Genomic DNA, 8,685 nt, shown 5'->3' on the forward strand with positions numbered 1-8,685 from the left:
ATACAACAGGCTCTTTTTGAGTTATTGTCCGGAAAACGTGTGTGTTGTTTTTTGTTTTATGAAAGTTGACTTTAAATCAGATTCTATTTTTTCGTTTCAACACATTAAAGCTGGTTGGTTATAATAGGCTATATTCTGTCGAATTGCGTTATATATCACGACCAAACAAGAGACAAAGTTTCTATTTCATACAATAAGTATCTTTTGGGTTAATGTCCGGAAAACTAGTGAGTTCTTTTTGTTCCAGGAAAGTTGACTTCAATTGGGATTGTGTATTTTCGTGCTTAACACACGTACTGCATTGTTTTGGGTATATTATTTATATCCGCCGCCGAGATCATGAATAAAAGTTATGCCCTCAAAATATTCTATAATAGAGAGTTCTGAGAGCCATACAATTTGGAAATTGAAAACAAATATGGCAATGAACCTCTGGCCCAGACTTGGGACTTCCAATTTTGAGCATTTTGGATGCAAATTGAGCTCGAAAGTGGCGCTATTTTTTTCATATTGTCGACAAAATAGTGGTCGTCTTTTTTGGGTGAGATTTTCTTGAAAAGTCAATGGTCAACCAACCGAAAATTGAAAAGAAAAGAAAAGATGACATATTGATCGCCATTTCTCTGTGCAGCTTTGATACATGTGAGAGTTTGGAGTATTTTAAAACGAATTTAGAAGTATTGGCATTTAGCACTATATAGTTCAATACAATATGTATTTCTTCAGTTATTGTCTGAAAAACAAGTGTGTAGTTTTGTTTCAGTTGTCTTAAATTCGGATGGTATTTTTCGCGTTTAACACACTACATTGTTTTGGCTGTATTACTTTTATTGATTGACAATTTCTCTCAATGTTATATATCATGAACAATCAATAGAAGAAGTCTCAGTTCAATACAATAAGTACTTCTTGAGTTATTGTCCGGAACATGAGAATTTTTGTTTCATGACAGTTGACTTCATTGTGGACTGCATTTTTCGCGCTTAACACACTACATTGTCCTGGCTATATTATTTGTTGTTGTTTGGGGATTTCTCTCGATATTCAAAAGACGTATACCTAACCACTCCATTAAGTATTTGCTTTCTTGTTTTGCCTTTCCCCTATATAGGTCCTCCGTTGGTGATCAGTTATGAGAGCCGCTGGCCGGTCAGTAAGGAGGAATTTGAGCCGAAAAGAAGAGCATTATAGGAAGCACTCCCTTGGTATCATTACTTGCTTACATGTACTGAGAGCGAGGATAGTTTGGTCGAGTTTCGGTAAGTTTCTTTCTAGTGGTTTAGGTAGTTTTCTATCATTAACTTGATGTACTTTTATTGGTTTATATTTTCATAACTATGGGGAAAACGATTTTTGGAAGTGAAATAATAAGGAAATACTAGCTGAATTTGCTTATTGGTTAGACTGCAGATCACTATGCAAATATAGCAAAAAATTAGCAAATACAGTTTAATAATTAGTGAAGCCTTTTGTGGAGCAAGTTTTAACTAATAGACGCTTTATGTCGGCTTCTTGGCTATTTAGTAAGATTTAATCGTATCATAATGTAGATATTCTAGATGCTATTTTTGAACGATTAGAATTGAATTTCTTATAGGCCATGTTTTGCTGCTTTAAGCTGCATTTGGCGCACCACAGAGAATCGACGGCCGTTCGTAGCCGTTAACAAGAACTCCTGTTTCAGACTCGGCTAAAAGTTAAGTGTTTAAGTGATGTCAAAGTTCAGTGTCTGGACTGAGGTCAGAGTTCATTACGATCTTAGAATTTGTTATTTTGGTCTTCCTTTACAATGGGATCAGCATGGTATTTTTAAGTGCGTTTTTGTAAATGTAAGATTAAGTTTTTAAAACGACAAAGCAGTAGCAAACAATTTTTCTTATTTCTCAACTGTTACGTGGAATAATGTAGTAATTTTAGAGTTTTTGTTACTGTACATAAAGATTTTAAGAGTAATGTATCTTTAGGACTGGTATAAACTATTAGGCCTATACAGGTTATATTTCCACTTTGAGAAATGTACGTCATTTAAGAGAGGGCGTGCCACATAAATAGTGGTCTCGATAATTATCCACCACCAAACTCGTTTGGGGGCAACAACTCCAGAAATACAAGATGTTTTAAATTGAATTTTCGTCTAGCGATTCGTCATCATGTTTAAATTTAATTTCATAAAAAAACGTCAAACAATGAAGCAATATTGACCATAACAATTTAGTGTTTAAGCGACACAAATGCAATCCGAATGAAAATCAATGTGTATTTTTCGCGTGTAAAACACTACATTGTTACGATCATATCATTTTTATTATGGGACTGTTTCTCATGATATTCAATGCCCCTCTGTTACACATCGTGGAAAATAATTGCAAAAAAATTCAGTTTAATACATCTTGTATTTCTCGAGTTATTGATCAGAAACTGATTTGTTATTTTTTGTTCAATAGTGCAGCATCCGCACCAATATTCTTTTAGTTAACAGAGGGCGCGCCACATAAATAGTGGTCTCGATAGTTATCCACCAGTAAACTCGTTTGGGGGGCAACAACTCCAGAAATACAAGGCGTTTTAAATTGAATTTTCGTCTAGTGATTTGTCATCATGTTTAAACATTACGAGATTAATTTTTTTAAGAAACCGTCAAACAATTAAGCTTTATTGACCGTAACAATACAGTGTTTTAAGCGCGACACATGCAATCCAAATGAAAAGCAATGTGTATTTTGCGCGTGTAATACACTACATTGTTACGATCATATTATTTTTATTATGGGACTGTTTCTCATGATATTCAATACCCCGCTGTTACACATCGTGAATAATAATTGCACGAAATTTCAGTTTAATACATCTTGTATTTCTTGAGTTATTGATCGGAAACTGAGTTGTTATTTTTGTTCAATAGTGCAGCATCCGCACCAATATTTTTTCCATAGAGGGCGCGCACCACATAAATAGTGGTCTCGATAATTATCCACCAGTAAACTCGTTTGGGGGACAACAACTCCAGAAATACAAGTTGTTTAAATTGAAATTTCGTCTAGTGATTTGTCATCATGATCAAACATTACGAGATTTAATTTCATAAGAAACCGTCAAACAATGAAGCAATATTGACCGTAACAATACAGTGTTTTAAGCGCCACAAATGCAATCCGAATGAAAATCAATGTGTATTTTTGCGTGTAAAACACCACATTGTTACGATCATGTTATTTTTATTATGTGACTGTTTCTCTTGATATTCAAAACCCCTCTGTTACACATCGTGAATAATAATTGCACGAAATTTCAGTTTAATACATCTTGTATTTCTTGAGTTATTGATCGGAAACTGCGTTGTTATTTTTGCTCAATAGTGCAGCATCCACACCAATATTCTTTCAATAGAGGGCGCACTACATAAATAGTGGTCTCGATAATTATCCACCACCAAACTCGGGGTTTTTTTGTGGGGGTGCAATATCTCCAGAAATACAAGATGTTTTAAACTGAATTTTCGTCTAGTGATTTGTCATTACGAGATTTAATTTCATAAGAGACCGTCAAACAAAGAAGCAACATTGACCGTAATAATACAGTGTTTTAAGCGCCACAAATGCAATCCCAATGAAAATCAATGTGTATTTTTCGCGTGTAAAACACTACATTGTTACGATCATATTATTTTTATCGTTGGACTGTTTCTCATGATATTCAATACCCCTCTGTTACACATCGTGGAAAACAATTGCACGAACTTTCAGTTTAATACATCTTGTATTTCTTGAGTTATTGATCGGAAACTGAGTGGTTATTTTTGTTCAATAGTGCAGCATCCGCACCAATATTCTTTCAAGGGTGCGTTACATAAATAGTGGTCTCGATAATTATCCACGACCAAACTCGTTTGGGGGGCAACAACTCCAGAAATACAAAATGTTTTAATGCAATGTAGATATGTCATAATTGCAAATGCTCTATATTGTCGCATTTGACTTTTGCGGGAAAACGTTTGTTCCTTTGACTGAATTATATACAAAAATGTTGTTTCGCACGGGTTTTTTTCTTTTTGGGTACAACGGCGTTCTATATAATGTGAGCAAAGTTAACTAAGGACATGCAGTGGATTGGTTTTATAGGAAAAGATTGGAATGCATAAAAGAAATATTTGAATTGAAACATCCCACCAAATGGAACGGTTCACTTCTTAATTCTGTACATTGAATGCTTTTATGAAAATGTTATGGTTGTTAAATAGAATCACAGATGTCTATAATATCAATATTTATATTTGAATTGTTTTAAAATCTGCCTTCATACTTAAATTGTACGTGATTTAAATAAAAGCATGATTAAAGAGTAACGGCCGGAGAGTAGTAACACAGCATGTAAACAGTTTGTTGTTTATTTGTGTTCATTTTATATGTTGGGATTTTAACATCTTTATGTGGTTGTACCAATCTCCATAAGAAAAAAAACCCAATTATTTTAGCAAGCTAGATATTACACTAAAAAGCTTTGATATAGAAAATTCGTTAAATATATTCCAAATCTCTAATTTAAAGTGAATGTGTACCTAGGTCTGATGTGAATATTCATATTATTCAAATCATTAATTGCGCTGAAAGACTGAGCATTTGGGCCATTTTCCAAATCTCGGCTTGATTGATTGTCCTAAAGCTGAACCCAAACCCCCTTATTGAGCCGAAAAATTTTCTGAAGCTGGTAACAAGTCCGAGGTTTAAAAACACACCCCTTCGCTTATTCTGTAATCTGCATGCAGCGCTACAATAGTGGTCTATTTTACAAGCGTTTGGAACTTGTGCTTCTGCGGTGCACGTGTAGCCTAATGGGCTATTAAGAAAGACGCGGGGTTCGACGGATGCAAGGGAGTCCATTTTCTTTGTTAATTTTCTTTGTTGAATCTCGCGTTAACAATAAAATGTTTCCATTGAGGGAATCGGATTAGAGACCTCGATCTTTTTTCACGCTGGAGTGCCTCTGAATGGGGAATATTCAAGCGGAAAATCACGAAATACAGCACTTAGGCAGCGTTTTATCCCACATAATGATACTTTTTGAAGAGAAAATTACATACTGAAAACAACTGTAGTTTCAAAATGCAAAAATTCGCCGTATTTAAAAAGTCGAGGTAAAAATTTTGGAAAAATTTTGCCCAAACTTTCCTCTTTCCAACGTAGGTGGCGCTATATAATATTTCATTCGCGCTCACCGCATCAAGTGCGCTAAGTTTGTTAGCGCATAAGCTATTGCGTGTGTGTACGGCAATAGGGAGGGTCCTGGTCATGGTGGTGGTGGGGCTGGCTTGAATTCTGTATACATGTATGATTTTTAATCATAAATGGGGCGGGGGGGGGGGCTGGTACCATCTGTCGATATGGGCGCTGTTCAAAAACCGACGATTATGCACACTAACATACAATTTATGTTGCTTTTTAGGGTGATACATGCGTTAAATTTAGGGCGCCCGGAGCGGCCGAAATCTCACAAAATGGGCCCATTTTTTTTTTTTTAAGGGCAATTGTTCAGAAAAAAAGGCACTTCTTAAACAAAAGGGTACTCTTTACAAAATATTGAGGGGGGGGGGGAAGCTGGTTAAATGGCCTTAACAAACTACGCCTATGTTCAGTGTGCAATTTCCTCTTTTTGTTGGTATAGCTCCCGATGGTTAAATTCTGCATAAGGTTTCGAGATTTTCTGCTTCAAAAATTCCCATTCAGATGCAATCAAGTGTGAGCTGTAAATCAGTGATTTGTATACATTTATGATTTCAAATCATAAATGTATACAAAATTAAAGCCAGCCCAACCACCAACATGATAAATACCCTCCCTATTGCCGTACACACACGCTGTAGCTAATGCGCTAACCAACTTAGCGCACTGGACGGGTGTGATATTATATAGCGCCACCTACGTTGGAAAGAGGAAAGTTTGGGCAAAATTTTTCCAAAAATTTTACCTTGACTTTTTAAATACGGCGAATTTTCGCATTTTGAAACTACAGTTGTTTTCAGTATGTAATTTCCTCTTCAAAAAGTATCATTATGTGGGATAAAACGCTGCCTAAGTGCTGTATTTCGTGATTTTCCGCTTGAATATTCCCCATTCAGAGGCATTCCAGCGTAAAAAAAGATCGAGGTCTCTAATCCGATTCCTTCAATGGAAACATTTTATTGTTAACGCAGGATCGAACAAAGGAAATTAACAAAAGAAATGGGCTTTCCTGCATCCGTTGAACACGTGTGCTTCGTGTTGAAACCAAGAATTGTATCTGTTATGAGCTCTCGAATTACACGATTTTAGCTCAGTTTGCACCTTCTACCCTTTCCAATCAAATTCTTATCAGCTAAACCAGTTTCATTTACTACAAATCACTAAATTTAACGCGCGATTACACTATCAGACTGTGTTGAGTCTAAACGTACATCGGCCTGATTGTGTAAAGCGACAGAGAAGGCTATCTTACTGTCAACATTTAGCAGAACAAGCAACCTATGTGAAACCGGTTTGACTCTTGTGGTCCAGCATGGGACTCCCAATCTGGCGACCTTGGTTCGAGTCCTGGCTTTGCAGTTTTTGTTTTCCCTTTAAAAATGTTATGCTTGAAATCGGCTAAATATTGAATACTTTTATATTTTTATATTTTATTTGGAATATCAAATAAATTGATATTAACATAACTAATAAATATACTTTCATGTTTCCCTTCTCAATTAATAATAAATATACCTTCATGTTTCACTTCTCAAATTGTTTTCAAAATACTTAGGTATATCATTTTTGCACTTTTGAAGATGAAGGCGAGAAAATGGGAATAAAAACCTCCAGGAACATTGGGCTTGTTTCCTTCAACGAATTTGAAATTTCTATTTTTTCAACTTGGATATTCTATATGAAACAAATGACACCAAACCATCAATAATTTGACACTTGAATTGAGACATGTACTGTACTGCTTTAGTCACAGAATATTTTATTTTGTATTAAAAAAACTCAAATTTCCCTTGCTTCATAAAAAAAAGGAATTAATATGACCAAATACTAAATACAGTTGACTCTCGTTAATACAAACTCTGTTAATACAAATTCTGGTTAATACATCAAACATTGAATGGGACTGGCACTCTGCTTGATACAAAATTCTGATAAAATAAACATTTTGGCTAGGTCCGGATTACTTTGTATTAGCCCCAACAGTCCTGAATCCTCCAATTTTAATATAATTTTGCACACCCCCTAGGGAGTTACGGTTAACAAGAGTCGACTGAACATGTAATCAGTACTGTAATCAGTAAAGAGCCCTTTGAAGCAACTTTCTGAAGATTTTCTGCACTGTTATAACAAGTCAGGGCAAAGCCTAGTAAGTTGGTCTACGAGTGCACAAACTTATATTCAAACAGTATAGAATGGCTATTCACTGGAAGCCTTGTTATGCATGTGGCCTCAGGCTACACAATGGGTCGGTTTTATCCCAGTCATTGGCATTACAGGGTTTATCCCATTTCAAACTCTAGGGCCAAGGTGAGACTTAAGCAAGTCTAATTCACAAATGACAGTCAGTGAGTGAGTTAGTGAGTCAGTGACGAGTGTTGTAGTTGAGGCCATCACAGGTACATCACAAGTCCATGAAAAGTCCTTTCACAAGTTCAGTTGCAGGTAAGGGATAAACAATAACAAGGGAATGTCTGTGACAAATAAATCATTTGAATAGCTGGTACGAGTTGAATTGGGACTGGAGGACTTGTGATGGACTTGTAAAAACTTGCAGGGACTTCAACACTGTCAGTGATTCAATCAAGTACAAAATGGACTACAGGTTGGTCACTCTGGGACCCGCAAAGAAGATTGATGTAAGCCTTGTTACTTAGTTTAAAAAAGCATCAATACATCCTAGATCCAGTTTAAGACATGCTTAATGAGGACACTGGATGGATTAGTGAAAAGTCATATTCAAATAATAAAGGGCACAGTGGTGACAAAGGTCATCAGGACAATGATGTTTTAGTTGTTTTCAGACTCTATATCCAAATGAAAGATATAAACTCATGTTCAAATTACATGTATGGATATAATGCACCCATATACAACATTGCACCATTCAACAATTGTTTACCACCATAAAGATCAACCAGCTAGGAATAACGACACTTGGTAGTTACATAGAGCTTAAAGGTAAAATAACATATTTGCAAACATCAAAACACAAAACTACTACATTATTATGAAATACATTTCTTGACTGTAAGTGAATAATAGCCTCAAGCATCCTGTGAAATCATGGCACCTGATGTGCTGTCATTTTCAAGAAAAGTGAAATTTTTGTATCAATTTCCAACGATGGCCAGCCAACAATGGTGAGTTGGCCGACCATCGTTGGGAAAAAAACCTGGCTTTTTTTCAAATACTGCCCCCCCCCCCCAAAAAAAAGAAATTGGTTACACATCCATCTGGTCAGCTAGTCTGGTTCTGTTACATGACAATTTCCTGACGTCTATAAACTGCTCTGTTTCATCTGAAGTCGGGTCAGGGAACCAGACTACAAGAACAGCACTTTTGTTTTGGTTTTTACAGCATCTATGAACACAAAACTTTTAACATGTCAGTGTAACAATATTTGCTATAAAATACTAACGTTCAAATCCACCCATTTCTGAAAATTACAGCAAAAGCAAATGTTGGGTTT

Source organism: Patiria miniata, unplaced genomic scaffold (genome assembly GCF_015706575.1).
Source record: "Patiria miniata isolate m_02_andy unplaced genomic scaffold, ASM1570657v1 HiC_scaffold_29, whole genome shotgun sequence".
NCBI classification, from domain to species: domain Eukaryota; kingdom Metazoa; phylum Echinodermata; class Asteroidea; order Valvatida; family Asterinidae; genus Patiria; species Patiria miniata.